An 18,726-nucleotide genomic window follows, 5' to 3' on the forward strand; every position below is an offset into this window, starting at 1 on the left:
ATTATTTTAGGGATTAATCTGTGCAAAAATCTCAGATTTGATCAAGTGGAGATTGCATATGACTCTACTTTGTTGGTTCAGTGGATAAATTCTGGGAAGTGCTCGGTTTGGAACTTATGAAAATTGTGGGAAGAGCTTATACTAGCATTGAGAGGCATACAGTTCAAAGTGAAACATGTTTACAGGGAGGCGAATAAAAGTACAGATTTCTTTGCCAAATAAGGTGAATCTGGTATTTTTCAATCATATAGTTGTTAGGATAATCTTCCTCAGCAAGTCAAGGGAATGATTCAATTGGATTTGTTGAATTTTCCTTCTTTGCGCTCATAATGTTTGTGTTATCTTCTGGAATTTTGTTTGTTTTCTACTTATAGTTGTTTAGTTCTTAGTTTTTTTGTTTGATTGATAGTCTTTGGTTTTTTGGTTTGATTTATCTTGATTAAGTTAATTTTAGGGTCTTGGAGTTTGCTTTTATTGTCCCAAAGTCTCAAGATTGGAACCACGATATTCCTCTGCCATAAGTGAGGGATTTTCTAATAAAACTTAGAGGTGTCGCCCTCTTTTACCAAAAAAAAAAAAGGTTTTAACACGCGGAACTCCATCAAAAGTTGACAAGCTCAAACCAAAATATCTGGTATCAAGCCTACCCACCAAATGGGCGGGGACCCAACTGAATGACCACTTCCTGAAGGCACGACACAACATAGCACAAGATGCAGTTTCCAATAAAATATTTCATACAACTTGTATAAACCATTTACACATAATGTCTCGAAACATATTGAGTCAGCTTGCAGCACTGGGGAAAAAAAACATATAAAAGAACCCCATGAATTCCAACATGGAAAGCAAATAATAATCACAAGTAGAATGCTAGCAATCCCAATTTCTTTTGCTATGGAATTCCTATAATGGCCATAATTGACTTTCTAATCAATAGCAATGATCAGAAAACCAACAGATACATACATGAGTAAGACAGGGTAGAGCGCAAGGGCTTTTCTCCTTGGATTAACAGCTGAACTCATGAACGGATACGCAGCCCAAGAGCTCCAAGCCAATGTCATACAAACCACAATCACCTTAATTATAACATTGTCCTTCAACATGCAGATAAGTGCTCCAACAGCCAAAGGGAACAAGCAGTAACCTAGAAGACTCAGGCTCTGAAAAAATATTATGCGGCCACCCTGAAACAATGACCATGAAAATCCCTGTCAGCAAACCACTGTTCAACGTGCAGGAAACTAGTTATACATCTGAAATATTAACATCAGTGTCTGCATAATCATTTGAACAGTTATCGTCACTGGTTGTGTATTCATCCAATATGGATGGTGTAGTCTCTACACACATCAAAAACCAGTGTTTAAAAAATTCAAATTTCCAGGAACATCTATAGCTGTTCAAAATTCACAGCATTCAAGGTGAATGTGTTAGTGAGTGCATGTTTGTGTGTGTGTGTGTGTGTGTGTGAGAGAGAGAGAGAGAGTTGGGGGAGGCATACCAGCAGTAGTACGTTCAATGTAAGAATTACAGCTCCAGCTGCCAGAAGCGCAAATGCAACAGCAAAAACCTCAGACTGGAAGATGTTTAAAGCACAAAAACTGTCAGTGAAGCACTTCACAAATCTTTGACTAATAAATAAAATTTACTATAAACAATGAACAAGGTATGATGCATTAGTCAGACCACATGAAAGAAGGTAAAAACGGAAAAGGGGGGAAAAAGAATATTCACATCAAACTATGATTTATGCCTGTCATATAAAATTGGATGAATATCACATGTATTTAACACATTAACTAAAGAAGAAAAAGAAAATGCCAATAATATCAAAATTCACAGACATAAATAAATTTAGTTCAAGAACAGGGACAATATCATATGGGTCATGCACAAGCAAGATAAAGACATTGGGAGTCCAAAGTTATTTTGGTAATTTTTGTTCCTATTTTCTTGATATTTTCTTGTGGTATTTTTATCAGGTCATAGATTAGAAAATTTTACATATCTAGCCATTTGGAAAGTAGAATTTTTGTTTTAATCAGGTTTCCTTAATTTATTTGCTTGATTACCAAGCATGTTTGGCCTACAAATATATTACTATAAGGGATTTATCCCCTGGTTCAAGGACATGAGGTTGTAGATCCATTGGCATCAGAGCCAACCCACCATTGCTGTCAGTCCAACATAACCATCATCATTCCTTCCATTGCAAATCCATCAACGCCAGCCGCAATTGACATATCCTTTGATGTAGACCATGGATAGACCTTTGTATTCAGAAGAATTGGATGAAGGGGTTGTGCAACAACAATAACAAAAACAAGAAGTCTTAAGTCTCCTACGTGGGGTTGGCTACATGAATCCTTTTTCACCAATTCACTCAATCAAGAATGTTTTCCTCAACTACATTAAAAACTATTAAATCTTTCTTCACTATCTCATTCCAACTTATTCTAGGCCTACCCATACCCCCTTTCCATGCCAAACACAATAACTAACTCACTTCTCCTTATAGGTGTTCTATTAGGCCTGCATTTCAAATGCTAAAATTGTAATGTCCCGGCCCTTTATACGGACCCAAGTGTCACTCATTCATACTAAGTACATGTACCTGTTCAAGATACGTAAAAGACCCACCCTAATCAGGGGCATACGAGTAAAAATCATACATAATATCGATGTAAATGTCGCAGAAAAACATTAACATCTATTGGGATTTCTATTAGTCTTATACCAGAGTTTACTAATACATCCACACCATTTACATAAATTCAGACATAAAATAAATCTTGCTATTACAACCCTCCAAAAATGAACTTCATCTAGGTTTAATACAAGATTTAAATGCTTACGTAAGCTAAACCAAAAAGTCTCCCCAGACCTTTTAGCTACTAAGACCGATGTATTGATGGACCTGAAAACAAAAGTTGTATAATAGGGTGAGACACTTCTCAATAAGAAAGAAAGTATTACAACAGTGTGTGACTGCATATATGCACATTTTCATGCAAACTCGTACGTTTGAAACATTTGTTTATAATACTGTATCATATAACATATATCTGCACATCAAGTGTTTAAATCATGCATATGATTATTAGAACAACGATCAGCTTGTCATACATGTATTGCCTACTTACCCCGTCGCACGGGTTTTGCACTGATATCTCTAACAACGCCCTGTTCGTACAGGCATATGTCAAGTATCTATATATAGTCCGACTGCCCCCATCTGGTTTATTGTTTTACCAGTGGTTTCATTACACCTGCTAGCCGATTATCTATGTACCCACACTGATTTTTACATGAGTAGTTGCACTGTACCCTTCCAACTGAGGAATAGTCCCTGCCATTGGAGTTTCTTTCACCTCCATCACTGAAACTTTTTCAACTTCTTACATTGGAGTATCTTTCAACTCCTATTAGTGGAGTATCTTTCAACTCCTTTAGTAGCAAGCTGTGGCTCCATTTATCATATATACAATTTATTGCAAAATATAGTAACCTGTGCAATTCCAGTATTTTCACAAATTCAAATAATCACATCGGGTTCAAACCAGCGCAAATCCACTCGATTTACCCTTTTTACATATATATATATATATATATAGCTCGGAGTATAACTGGCCTCTGTTTTCCACATTTTCAGTATAACAAATTGGAACTCCGTTCCCATAATCTATATCAATAGTAGAGAAAATTCATACATTTCCATTTCAACATATATCACACAAGTTTAATCCAAAAATCCGCTAAATGATAAAAAGTTCAGTAAACTTCATTTAAATGAAAAATAACAGATTTAAAAATCTCATACTGCAGTTTAAATGCAAATAAGTGATTTTTGTAAAGTTTGGAGATCATACGTCAAACTCCTCATTCTTACCAAAAATCGTAAAATCGTAAAATCGACATTTCTACTCAGTAGAATTTAGCAAATAAGTAGTTAAATGATACATATAAGTATAAACTAACTTTTTAGCGATTTAGTTTTTCAAAAAAAAAAATAATGTTGAAATCAAATTCCCCTTGCCTTAAACTCGCAATGAAACTACGTTCGAAAACGATCCAAACCGATAACCCGAAATCCCGAAAACCTAAAACCATATAACATAATCTTACTATATTTTTTACTACTATCCAAATATTCAATCAAAACTAAGATCAGATCCTTACCTTGATTTTTGGGAAAAACCCGAATATCTCCGAAATGACGATCCTATCCGCTGAAATTGTAGAGTTTCATCTTTTGATCCATGCAATACCCTCTGTTTTTGGAAACGGACAATGAACGGCAAAGAATCTTAGAGAGAGAGACAACCGCAGGTTAGAGAGAGAGAGAGAGAGCTTTTGGGAGAAACTTAACTCTTAAGCAGCTCAAAATGGATATTTATAGGGCCTTTGACCAAATCCAACTCGTCGACGAGGCGGCGTCTTCGTCGACGAATCCACCACACAGCTCGTTGACAAAGCCATCCCTTCGTCGCCGAGCCCGAGTTCCAGATATTTCTCCGATCCACTTGGTATTTGCTTGTCGACGAGGCTTTGAATTTCGTCTACGAGGCTCTGAAGGACTTCGTCGACGAACATGACCCTTCGTCGACGAACCCAGCTCATTTCGGGTTTGGGTCTCTACAAAAGCCATCTAAGCCGCCCCTCCCTTGTCTTGTTTTCAACCGGTGCTATGCCTAAATTATTATATATATGTCAATTAATTATTTTATCTTTTAATGTTAAATCACTCATCCACCTTAACATTCGCATCTCAACAACTCTTATTTTGTGTACATGTTTTTAAGTTGCTCAACATTCTAGAACCATAAAGCATAGCTGATTTTATAGCTGTCTAATAAAACTTTACTTTTAATTTTAAGAATATTCTATGATCACACAACACACTTAACGCACTCCTCCATTGTACCCATCCCGTTTTAATTCTATATACTACATCTTCTTCAATTTCCCCTTCATCTAGCATGAAAGATCCAAGATATCTAAATCTATCATTGCTTTTAATCTTTTGATCATCAAGTTTAATCTTTTCTCTATTGTTACTCCTTAGATTACTAAAATTACTATTCATATATTCTGTCTTATTCCAACTTATCTTAAATCCTTTAGACTCTAATGTGATTCTCCAAAGTTCTAGTTTAGATTCCACTATTGTAACGCCCTAAAAATAATAATTACAGGAGGATGTAATGGTTCCAAACATTATTAAATTAAATTAATTAAACAAGTAATATTATAATAATAAGAATTATGAATTAAGTAATATAACATATTAATATATTAATATAATATAAGTAAGAAAGATCTTGAAGGATCTTTTCCTGAAGAGAAGCAGAACGCCCTTAGCCTCTCACGTACACACTCTCTCTCTCTCTCGTCTCCGCCTGCCTCTCTCTCTCTTCAATTTCTTCGACCTAACGAGCGCCGATCGAAAATCAGTAAATACCGTTGGACTCCATTCTCCACCACCGACATTTCTACCAGAGCAAATTTATCGTGGGAGTAACGTAGACATATCCCCTGGGGTAAGGTAAATTTTCACTCTTACCTCAATTTTTTTTTAAATCTTAAGTCAAATGAACGATCGGACACTACCACAAAAATTTAGAAATGATTCTCTACAAGTCTAGTGGAGCGAATTTCTTGTGGGGTCGTCGTAGGCATAACCCCAAAATTGGGATAAGGGGGTTATTTAGGGATTAAATGTTAATTAATTAATGTAAATTTGGAAATGTTAGAATATTGGGCATTCTGAAGTTGAATTAGGATTATTGAATTCAAGGCTTGGTTGAGTACTGCGGGTATAATTTCGAGATCCCTACAGGCGTAGTTTAGGAAACCAGGTAAGGGGAATAAATTATAACAGTTATTTTGGAATACTAAATGAATTATTTTGTGAAAATGGAATATGATGAGTTACCTGAAAAATTAGTATATTGTGAGTATTAGACAAAAATTGTGTGGCATATGACGTATATTGAAAATGTGAAATATACTGATAGGTAATTTTTGAGAAAATAATGAAATGGGAATTATTGATATGCTAATGGAAAATGATGAAATGTGGAATTTATATGTGAATAGAAATGATTTCTATGAAAATGAGAATGTGTGAATTACTTATATGGGTATTTTGAGAAATATTGAAACACGTGAATTATGATATATGCTAGTATGTGAATGAAATGAAGATATGTTTTATTGACACTGAAACGAGGATATATATATATATATATATATATTGAAGAGTATTTTCTGAAAAATGATGAAATATGCAGTATAGAAATGTTTTACTGGGAAATGTTGAATAATGTGAAATGAGAAATATATGTATCATTGTGAAATGAATTTTGAAATGTGAATATTAAAAAACTGTGATGCCTCGATTTTTCATATCAAATTTTTTTCCACAATAATAATTAAATCCTACACATCAAACATCTTATCAGCGATGACAACAGCTCTGATACCACTCACAAGACCCGACCCACATTGGATACCAGGTAAACAAGCATTTCCTTTATATTAACCTAACAGTGGATGACATAATGTACATAACATTCAGAATACAATACCCAGAGTATCAATACACATATACACGCATTTTTATCATACCTAAGAACAACACAACCCTGGGGAAATTACATCTCCCTAGTCCAAACTCACCTTGTATATCAAGGTATCCGCTCCACGCTATCTTGGAGCCCTATCACCAGATATGTCTCTGTTCCCTGAAAAGTTTAGATACTTTGGGTGAGACACATCTCAGTAAGACGGAATAAATTATTTACAGTGTGTGGCAATATGAGTTCAATTATAACACATTTTACTTTTCAAATCATCAATTCATTTGAGAAAAATACACTAATATATATATATATATATGCTCATAATCGTATAGATATAAAACACAGATTTTCATAAGCTTTTAATTCCATTTTCAAAATCATTCACACGCAACTCAAGTTTACCAACGAAGTTCCCGAGAATAGAGAAAATTACCCGCCCATACAAGTAGCTCCTCTCTGCCCTAATACGTTATGTACCCAGGTATGGCTACAACTGATACCTATCAGGGCACTCACCTTACTCAGTAAGCCCTCAGGCGGAGAGTTAAACTTCGGTTCAATTATTTATGTTATTAACTCACACATATCCATTTATCAATTTCACTATCTAGTCTATGAGTATCCTTAGTATTCAGTACCAACATCGCGTCTGTAACTCATAGTTACCCTGAGGATCTTTTTTCCACGTCATGCTTCCCCCCATGAATAGGGTTGTGCGGCCCGAAGGCTGGATCTAACCGCGGTTGGCCTATCCGGTTAGATCAAAATGAAAATTCATCCATGCATCTGTAGTACGACTGGCCGGCCTATAGCCTTGATCCAAACTCAGGGGGCACAACAACTCTACTAAACGGCTCAGTTGACTACCCACACCACACTCTCCACGAGACCGCGTGGTTGCACTAACACCTCTAGCAATGGTACCGTGCTCAATATCACAACCCATCATTAAGGTTTCCATAACCATCCGTCAAAGTTATCATTACCACTAACGCAATCATTATGCAGTATTGGCATTTCATCAATCATATTTCAATGATCTCATTACAACTTTCGCACTTTACAATGTTCACATTTCCCAGTATTTAATGATCTCATTACATCTTTCGCACTTTACAATGTTCACATTACAATTTCCACATTTTAATATTTATATTGCAAGACTTACATTACAATATTCCCATTTTTAATATTCACATTTCAAAATTCATTTCACAATGATACATATATATCTCATTTCACATTATTCAACATTTCCCAGTAAAACATTTATATACTGCATATTTCATCATTTTTCAGAAAATACTCTTCAATATATATATATATATATATATATATATATATATCCTCGTTTCAATGTCAATAAAACATATCTTCATTTCATTCACATACTAGCATATATCATAATTCATATGTTTCAATATTTCTCAAAATACCCATATCAGTAATTCACACATTCTCATTTTCATAAAAATCATTTTTATTCACATATAAATTCCACATTTCATTATTTTCCATTAACATATCAATAATTCCCATTTCATTATTTTCTCAAAAAATACTCATCACTATATTTCACATTTTCAATATACGTCATATGCCACATAACTTTTGCCTAATACTCACAATATACTAATTTTTCAGGTAACTCATCATATTCTATTTTTACAAAATAATTCATTCAATATTCCAAAATAACTGCTATAATTTATTCTTCTTACCTGGTTTCCTAAACTACACCTGCAAAGATTCCAAAATTATACCCGCGGCGCTCACCCGAGCCCTACATTCAATAAACCTAGTTCAATCTCAGAATGCCCAATATTCTAACATTTTCAAATCTATATTAATTAAATAACAATTAATCCTTAAATAACCCCCTTATCCCAATTTTCAGGCTATGCCTACGACGACCCCACAAGAAATCTGCTCCGCTAGACTTATAGAGAATCATTCCTAGATTCTCGTGATGGTGTCTGATCGTTCAATTGACTTAAGATTTAAGAAAAATTGAGGTAAGAGTAAAAATTTACCTTACCCTAGGGGATATGACTACGTCGTTCCTACGACAAATTTGCTCCAGTAGAAATGTCGATGGCGGAGAATAGAGCCTGATTTTTGATCGGCGCTCGTTAGGTCAAAGAAATCAAAGAGAGAGAGAGAGAGAGGCCGGCGGAGACGAGAGAGAGAGAGTGCATGAGAGGCCAGGGGCGTTCTACTTCTCTTCAGGAAATCTCATTTCATCTTACATATATTATATTATATATATATATATATATTATATTAATACATTAATACGTTATATTACTTAATTCATAATTCTTATTATTATAATATTACTTGTTTAATTAATTTAATTTAATATGTTTAATTAATTAAAAATATTTTTTTTTTTTGAACCACTACATCCTCCTGTAATAATTATTTTTGGAGCGTTACAACTATGCTCCTACTATCATCAATCAACGCGATATCATCTGTAAACAACATATACCAAGGGATCTCATTTTGGATATTCTTAGTTAGTTCATCAATTATTAAAGTAAAAAGATAAGAACTCAAAGTAAAACCTTATTGTACACCTACTGTGATTGGAAAATCTCTAGATCCACCTCTTATAGTCCTAACGCTAGTCACTACTCTATCATACATATCCTTCATGACCTCTATATATCTACTACAGACTCCCTTTTTCTATAAGACCCACCAAAGAATTTCCCTAGGAACTCTATCATAAGCTTTCTCTAGGTCAATAAAAATCATATGCAAGTCCCTCTTCTTTTCCTTAAAATTTTCATTAAATTTCTTAAAAGATAAATAGCTTCTGTTGTTGATATTCCAAGCATAAAACCAAATTGATTTTCTCAAATCTTTGTTTCTAATCTTATTTTATGTTCAATTACATTTTCCCATAATTTCACAATATGATTCATAATCTCAATTTCATGATAGTTATTATAATTTTGAATATCGCCTTTATTTTTGTACAAAGGTACTAATATACTTTTCCTCCATTCTTTTGACATTTTCTTGATTTTTATAATAGTGTTGAATAGATTAGTTAATCAATTAATTCTTTTATCCCCTAAACATTTTCAAACTTCAATTGGTATTTTATCTAGTCCTATAATTTTCCCACTTTCAACTTTTTTAATGCCATCTTAACTTCAAAGTCTCTAATTTTGCGAATAAATCTTTTATCTTTAGTTCTGTCCTCATTTGTCACTACCAAGTTCAATATTTTATTTTGATTTTCATTAGACTTATCAAAGTATCTCCGCCACCTCTCTTTTATGTCTTCTTCTCTAATTAAGACATTATCATTCTTGTCCTTTATACATTTTACACCACCTAAATTTTTACAATTTTTTTTTTTTAAATTAAAGTTCCACAATAACTACTATATTCTTGTAAGCCCAATTCAAAATGCTTCAAAACAGCAACAGTGCCATCCTCAGTGATTTTATTATTCTAAACCTCAATTCAAAATACTCCCAACATTATCAGAATTTCGTGGAGCTCTACTCACACTCATCTCTCGTGGTCAAAAGCCTCAGTCCACCCCTCCCAATAAAACAACTGCCATTAAATCAATGTCATCCGCAAATCATAAAAATTCTTAACGAGGCTACCTTCGATTGACAGCCTGACAAAAAAGGCTGCACCATGCATCTAAATATCATTCAAGATGATTCTCCCCGAAAAAGACGACAGAGAATTGTTTTAAGAGGTCAGCACAATCTGCAGCAACTCTGTGACACAATCAACTTAAGCATTCAGCATACTCCGTAACATTTTTTACTGGGTCAGTTCCATAAGGACGGTTTAAAGCTCGTCATGACTCTCTGGCAGTTCCTTGTTCATCGAGTCCAGTTTATGTTGTAATTCCTTAAGTTTTTCTTCTGGGCAAAGAGCAGGGGTATATAACAGAGCTACATATTCGCATCGGCTTGGTTCATCCACATCAACAATCTCATTTTTCAACCCACATCTTAACTTGACCTTTAAGCTTCTATCAGGTCCATTCCAGCATTTATCCCCATTTGAGAATAGCATGACTCTGTACGAGTGCTCCAATTTCTCCCAGTGCCCCAATCGAGTTGTACCGTGGCCCTCCACCTGGGAAGCTTGTTTAAATGGGCAAACTTTGGAAACATACTTGGTCTGCTTGCTCTCAAAACAATGATCATAAAATGAATAGAACTCCTTCTCTGGCCCAAAATCGTGCTTTAGCTTTTGTGTCAAGCTCTATATTCTTGATTGCATTTTTGACAACCTGGCACTGGATTCATCATATTCCTTACGTACACGAGCAGCCTCCGGTTTATCCACTGGAGTCTGGAACAAATTTACTGCCTGTAAAATGCTTCTTACAGTCTGTTGTATCTTCTCTAACCAAGTTGGATTACTTGAGGTTGTTATATCTGATGAATCTGTGTCATTTTCCAAATCAGATTTGTACGAAAAACTAGAATCATCATGGTCTTCTACAAAATCATCTATCTGGTCTTCTACATCATCGTCATCATAACTATGCTGGTCATCATCAGTTTCTGAAGCATACCCATCATATTCTTCATCATGAGTGCCATCTTGACTTTCTTCCTGAGCTTCATCAGCACTATCTTTCACAGCATCATTTTCGGTAGTTTGCCCCTCAGTATTTTCTCCTGTCCATCGAGAAGCAACAAGGTGACCCAGCTCCTGTCTTGACAATTCCTCAGTATTTTCAGATGCACCCTCCACCTTGCTTCCACCATCAAGACTAGCTACATGCACAACTGCAGCCTCCTCCTTCACGTCATCTGCATCATGCTGCTTCAATGTTAGAGTTCCTTCATTTCCAGAATCATAGCCATGCGCAACTTCAACTGCGGGTTCATCATGTGTTGCATCCTGATTCAAAGTAGAATCATCTAAAAGCCCAATCTTGTCATCATCTCTATTTTTCTGTTGTTATTGTTTTTCTTCTCACTCAGCTACGCCACATCTCCGATTGCCGCCAGATCAGCCTCTCTTCCCGGAGTTGCTCCCAAAGATGAGAAGTATTACAAGTCAGCGGAGATGATGAAATGCAGAGACGGATCGAACAAGTTCACGAGAGCTCAGCTCAACGACGACTTCTGCGACTGCCCCGATTCCTCCAACGAGCCTGGAACATCAGCATGCCCAAATGGGAAATTCTACTGTCACAATGCTGGACATGTTCCACTTTTTATATTTTCTTCTAGAGTGAATGATGGTATATGCGATTGCTGTGACGGGAGTGATGAATATGATGGTAAAGTGAAATGCTCAAATACATGTTGGGAGGCTAGTTGCTAGAGACAAGCTAAAGAAGAAGATTGAAACATGTAAGGAAGGGATCAATCTCTGAAAACATGATGTTGAAAAAGCAAAATTAGCTTTAGTTAAAGATGAGGCAGAGTTATCAAAGCTGAAAAATGAGGAGAAAATACTGAAAGGGCTTGTTCAGCAGCTTAAGGAGCGCAAAGAGCAAATAGAGAAAGCAGAGGAGAAAGAACGATTGCAAAAAGAGAAAGAAGAGAAGGAAAAAAGGGAAGCTGAAGAGAAAGCCAATCAGGAGAAAGGTGAAGCCCAGGAGAAAGGTGATCAGGAAGCAGAAAAACCTGACTATGAAGGAGAAAAAATCTTTACATTTTCTTTCTCTAACTCTAGCAAGTATATAAATGTCTTTTTTTCCTTCTTTTGTATCTAGTCTAGCATATAAAAACATAAATGTATGCAATCACTCTGGTCACTCTTCTCAGATAAATATAAACAACCATCAAAATCCACCTTAGTCTGTGATAACAATATAAAAAAAAAATTAATATAAAATCTCTAATAACTACAAATATCATAATCACAACCCCCCCACGCCCAAAAAAAATAAAAAATAAAAACTCCGAAGATGTTTTATGAATAACAATATTTCTAGAATAAGATTTTCAAGAGAGAAAAGTGAGGGCTTTAAGAGGAGGGGAAAAAATAGATAAAAACCTTTAGAATATAAAATCTCTAATAACTGCAGATATCATAATCACAACACCCCCCCCCCCCCTCTCCCAAAAGAAAAACTCCAAAGATATTTTATGAATAACAATATTTCCAGAATAAGATTTGCAAGAGAGACAAGTAAGGGCTTTCAGAGGAGGGGAAAAAATAGATAAAAACCTTTAGAATCCATTCCTCAAGTGAAGTGCTGGTTAGCCCGTAGAGAGAGAAATGCAATGACTTTTAAAGGAGCTGAAATTTTCAGAAGAATGGAAAGAGAAATGGTTCGTTGTCTTAAATTTTTGGATGAGAGATTTTTATGGTAACAGTTCTGATTTTTTTCCTTCGCTTTTTTCGTAGATTTCATGGAGAGTATATATCTGGTAACTAACAGTCTATAAATAGTTTCATTTGTACTAGGTTGACATTCAACTATATAAAAGAGACAACAACAGTGCAATTATAAAAGAAGACAATACAGAAGAAATGTGTTGAAACTATTTTAATAAGTTGTTCAACAAAAACCAAGTAACCTAAACATAAAATTGAATACCGATGCAAAGACTAAATGATGGAGGACCACCGATGGGGAACTTTAGATGCTTATATTGCTATAGCTTTAAAATTAAGACTTTTATTTTAGTTTGTAAAAATTCTGCTTATTTTAGAATTTTCATTAATTTAGGTTATTTCATGTATTTTAAGTGTTTTGGCCCTTAAGACCGTAAGAGAGAATTGGACAGGATGTTGTCTTAGGTCAAACAAAATGGTGAAAAAAAAATATCCATATAGCTAACCCTATCTAATGAGATTTAAATGCATTGTTGTTGTCCTTATTGCTGCTTGGTTGACATGGCCCACCATAATAAGCCAAGTTGGGAATGGGATTGGAAATAGAATATTTTCTCATAATTTACACGACAAAGAATTAATTTTACATCTAATTTTAGCTAAAATGAACAATAAAAATTTTCAACAAAACCTTTGTTGTAAACTCAGGCCAACATTATCAAAGCAGTTTCTTGGTCAAATATAAATCTGCAGCGCTATATGAAACTTCTAACTTAAAGAGACGCTTAGCCAAAAATCAAAAAACGTAAGCGGCCTCCGGAACTCAAAGCACAGTATCATAGCAGTACCCAAAACAGTAATTTCATTTGAAACATACCATTAATCTTAGACGCACGAGTTTATTCATGTGTTTCATCAATTACCAACGAATTTTCAATAATGACAAGATCACAATAGACTACTAACAAACAAGCATATCCACAACTAGTTACTTGAAAATAAAAAATCATCAATTTGCATATCACAATTCAAACCAAGAAACCCAACCACACGAGAGAACAAAGAATTCATATGTATAACCAAATCAAACAAAATTTGACACGCTACCTTCTTCACGGATGCGGACCACGACAAGGTAAGGCCGAGGAAGACAATGAAGAAGAAAGGCCCCCAAAGATCCCAATCCCTCAAAGCCTTGTCGGGGTCCTCACGATTCGGGTTGGGGAACACCACGAGCTTCAAATTGCTCACAATTCTTGACAGGTCCCTCTTGACGGTGTCCCATACAGGCTCCGTCAATGTGTTCGGGGGCGGCCCAAATCCGGTGGCGGCGATGCTGGGGCCGGAGCTAGATCGGATCTCCGGCGCTGGTAAAGGGGGAGGAGCAGGGACAGGAACAGTGGGAGGCTTCTGATAGGCCGGCGGGGGTATGTTGGAGGGGATGAACGGGGATCGAGGCGCGTTGAGGGCTAGGGGGGCCGGCGGGAAGCACCGTGGCAGGGCCTGATTGGACGCTGGCATTGATGAGGTTCTCGATCTCGTCAATGTCCGACTGCGAGGAATTCAGGGGTATTGTGTCGCCGTGCGACATTTTTCTAGGGACAGGATTCCCCCAAGAAGGTGAAGGAAGGAAATGCGCAGAAGGGAGGGGAGGAGAGGACCAAAGATATGAGAAGAAAGATGAAGATCAGAAGGAACAGATGAAGAAGGAAGCCCTAGCTTTACCTCGCGAGTCCCAGACTTTCAAACCGCCGGCACGCTCGCAGCCTCCGTCGCCTCGTTGAAGGCTCGAAGCTTCGATTCTTCTAAAAGCCGATCTGTGGAGATTTTCTCAGACCAGAAATTCCTGTAAGCGAAGGCGAATCTCCGAACGGTCCGTCGTCTTATGGTTTTCCTCCGATCCAACGAGCAAGGCACCAGAACGAAGACACCAGGGGCGATGCTAGCAAGGTTTTAGTTTTCCAAGATCTTCTGTGGAATTCAGATTTAGAAGTAAAGTGAACTTTTATTTCATTTTATTTTTTTATTGAAATAAAATAATTATTACTACAGATTTTGAAATTATATATAAAAAAACTTACAGCAATATTTTTTTTATCTAAATATTCACATCTAGATTATCATTATTTGTATAATAAGTAAAATTTAAATGATTTAGAAACTTCATTCGTATTAATTGAATATTTTTTATGCACATTATCTTATATTTTCATTATTTTTTTTCAAATTGAAATCAAAATCAAAATTTTCATCAAAGTTACTGTACTTTGGTAGTTTCCAAATTTGAATTTGAATTAAAATCGAAATGTAAGACCTTGCATAGGAGGCATAGGGGATGATTTGAGGCATGGGTAGCACTTGAGAGTGCACTGCCCTTGCCAATCCTCCTCTCCCTTTACATAAGCGCTTTTCGATTTTCCTATAAAAGGCCATATGCCCAACCCTATATAAGAGAAGACTATCTTAATTAATAAAATCAGTGAAAGAACGCCCTTCGTAAAGAAAACATGATCAAATTCTTAGAAAAGATCTTTTAAAAACTAGCATAAAGTACATGCAGAGCACGTAAAATTACATATTGTTACAAATAGTATTACTACGTATAAATATAAATTTAATAAATTTATGTTTATATTTATTGTTTAATAAAAATTAAATTATTAATAAACTAAGTCTTCGAATTTAGATCTTAATTAAATCAGTATGAATAAATCATGAAATGAAAAAAAAATAAGAAAACAAAAATTAGATTTTATTGTTGCTTCAAATTTTTGCTAACTTTCAATATTTTAAAATGGTTATAGTGTTTTTAAAAATCCAACTGATATTTACAATCTAATATTAAATTCATTTAGTTAAAAGATTGATCATAAAAGTAGTAAGTCGTATGAATATGCTCCAAGTGCATTTTCCATAGTGAGAAAAAAAAATTAAGTTGAATTGCTACAAAATCAAAATGCCAATCCAATAAATAATGATGACCATAAGACTATTTCATTCATATAATTTCAGGTCTCCATTTTTTACTTAACACCTATAATTATTATTGTAATATAGCGATGAAATATAAATTCATTTGTGATATGAATATTAAGGAAATCCTTAACTATGATCATGTGGAACAAAGAGAAAAAAATCCAAAAACACAAACTTTGGCTTGTTTTTGCATGACTGCAAAAAATAGTAACAAGCTAGAAAACATTCTAAAAAATAAAGCAACTTCAATTAATTATCTAAGTTAATCTTTCCTTGGTTTTCCCAATTCTGCACAACTCCCCCTATAATGATCCGAAAATTAAAATTATTAAAATAATTGGGAAGTATAATAAATGAAATAGATTAATGGATAATAAGGGGAAAAAGGAAGGATTTTTTTGAAAGAATAGCAAGTCTCATCGACGAATGCCCTGTGTTCGTCGAAGAGTGTCCTTCTATAGATCGTCGACGAACTCCTGTTCCTCGTCGACGAAGGAATCCCGAGAGAGTAATTTTGAAACTCTGAATTTCATCGACGAAGGTATTTTCTCATCGACGAAGTCTCTTCAACAGCTTATCGACGAACCCACGTGTCTCGTCGACGAATCCATATGGCAGCAGCGTTTATAAAAAGGACCAAAGTTGCTTCCATGTGAAGAAAATGATTTTTCTTCGTTTCTCTCTCTAGAAATTCAATTTCTCTCCCTTCTCTCTTCGATTTTGGGCCGGATTTGACCCGGTTCGACAATCCGGAACCACCACGAGATTCATAGGATCATTCTCTGTAAGCTTATAGAAGCTAATCGTTGGTTTGAGAGGTTTGGAAAATATCCTAAAATCAGGGTAAGTGAATTATTTTGGAAATTCCTTAATGTATATTGTTATTTGGAGCCTAAGAAATATTAAATAAATATTTTTCTTAATATTTGAGTTAGTTGGGATTTATTTTAATTAAACTAGGATTTTTGATTTAAGTGAACGCTATGGGTATTGGTTCAAGGATCCTACCAGCGTAGTTCAGAAGTCAGGTAAGAGGAAATTATATATTAAATCAGGTTTTCATGAATTAAAATGGATTATATTTTATTTATGTATATATGTTTTCATGTGGGTATAAAATGTCAACCATGTAAATCATGTTTTCTGAACCTAAGACTATTTATTTAGCTATGTATATGTGAAAATGAACTGAGGAAAGTGAAAGAAATTTTTTGGGTAATTATATAAGAAATGGAAATTGTATTTTCTGTGATTAAACACTAAATGTGGGTTGACTTATTTTATAGGAATATGTATGAATTTTATTGTTAAATTGTATGGCATGGGTAAATGTAAATTCTGTGCAAATGTACGATGTATGTATGAGATGCAGGCTAAGTACGTAATGTATTAAGGATAAAATATGATATGAACCATACTGCTTGTGTATATTAAATGCAACCATATAAATGTATTACAGTTGAAAGTCGTATTACCAAATTCTAGTGCATTTCTATGTGGACTAATTGATGACAGTTAAAAGGAACTGTGTTAGCAGATTCTAGCGCATTTCTATGTGGACTAATTGATGACGGCTAAAGAGCGGCTCTAATACGAATGAATGAAATGAAATGACAAATGTGGACGATGTAATGTTGAAGGCTACGTAAAGTGAAATGCAATGCAATGTTTAAGCTATGAACATGAATAGATGTGAATGATTGAATAATGATAGAAAGAATAATGTATTATGATATTAGAAGTATTTATGTACGTAGAACATGTTAAGATTGGGTGGAGCGTACTCTTCGCCCGAGGGCTTGCTGAGAAAGGCTAGTACACTAGTAACTTCAGATGTGACAGTAGCTGCATAACGTACTAGGGCAGAGGGAACCTACTTGTATAGGCAGGTAGATTTCCCTATCCTTGGAGCTTTCGCTAGTAAATCATTGTTGAACTGTGTGAGTACGAGATCAATCTAACACTTGAGAGCTTACTGAGTAAGGTGAGTGTCTTGGTATGCTTTAGCAGCGACCCTAAGGTTGTCTGAGTATCAGAGCAGAGGGGTGCTACTTGTATGGGCGGGTAATCACCCCTATCATTGGGTAATCTCGTGGATTAAACCTTTGCATGTGATTGTTTAGATTTAGAGAATGATTTCAATATTTATGAAAATGCTTTGCAAATATTATTAAAATGATATTTATATACCTCATGTTAGCCACACAATGTGTTTAATATATTGTTTCTTCCCTTACTGAGATGTGTCTTACCCAAATATGATTATTTCTTTTTCAGGACATCCTCGAGGTCGGACTTAGGGAGCTCGAGGGTTTTTAGCCTTTTTGAGGATTATAAAGAGAAAGGGTATATTTTTTATAATAGTTTGGGGATGTAAATATTTATGTTTTATGTCTTTATGTTTTAAGTTTGTTGAGAAAGGAATGATTGTGAAAATACTGAAATGTTTTGGAGATATGTGTATTTATGGAAATGTAGGTGATGGATGGATAATATGGATTTTAGATAGGAGTAGTAAACTCTAGTATTATAGTATTATTTGTATGATTGAAGTTCATAGTTATGTTTTCTGCTGCGTATGTATGATTTAATTATGGATTATCAAGATTTTATCAGATATAACGCACCGGAACCGGGTTTAAGGGCTTGGGGTGTTACACCCTCAACTTTAAAAAAAAATTCTAATGCATCAAACCAAGCAATGTTAAAAAACATATTGATTTGCACGCACGCGCACACGCACACACAGAGTACCCAAGTTGCATACTTGAAAATGGACCACCTCCTTAGGATGGTCACAAGGAGTTTAAACCATGTTGGTGTAAGTGATGATTAATTTATTGTTTTTCCTTGAGTAAATTAAATATAATTT

At 35.0% G+C, this 18,726-nt stretch overlaps 1 pseudogene; it reads right to left on the minus strand.

The window, feature by feature from the left end:
- Positions 1-719: 719 nt before the first annotated feature.
- On the minus strand, positions 720-14,881 carry LOC131163646 (protein YIP4b-like; annotated as a pseudogene).
- Between the last annotated feature and the right edge of the window lie 3,845 nt (positions 14,882-18,726).

This window comes from Malania oleifera, chromosome 9 (genome assembly GCF_029873635.1).
Source record: "Malania oleifera isolate guangnan ecotype guangnan chromosome 9, ASM2987363v1, whole genome shotgun sequence".
Taxonomy (NCBI): Eukaryota; Viridiplantae; Streptophyta; class Magnoliopsida; order Santalales; family Ximeniaceae; genus Malania; species Malania oleifera.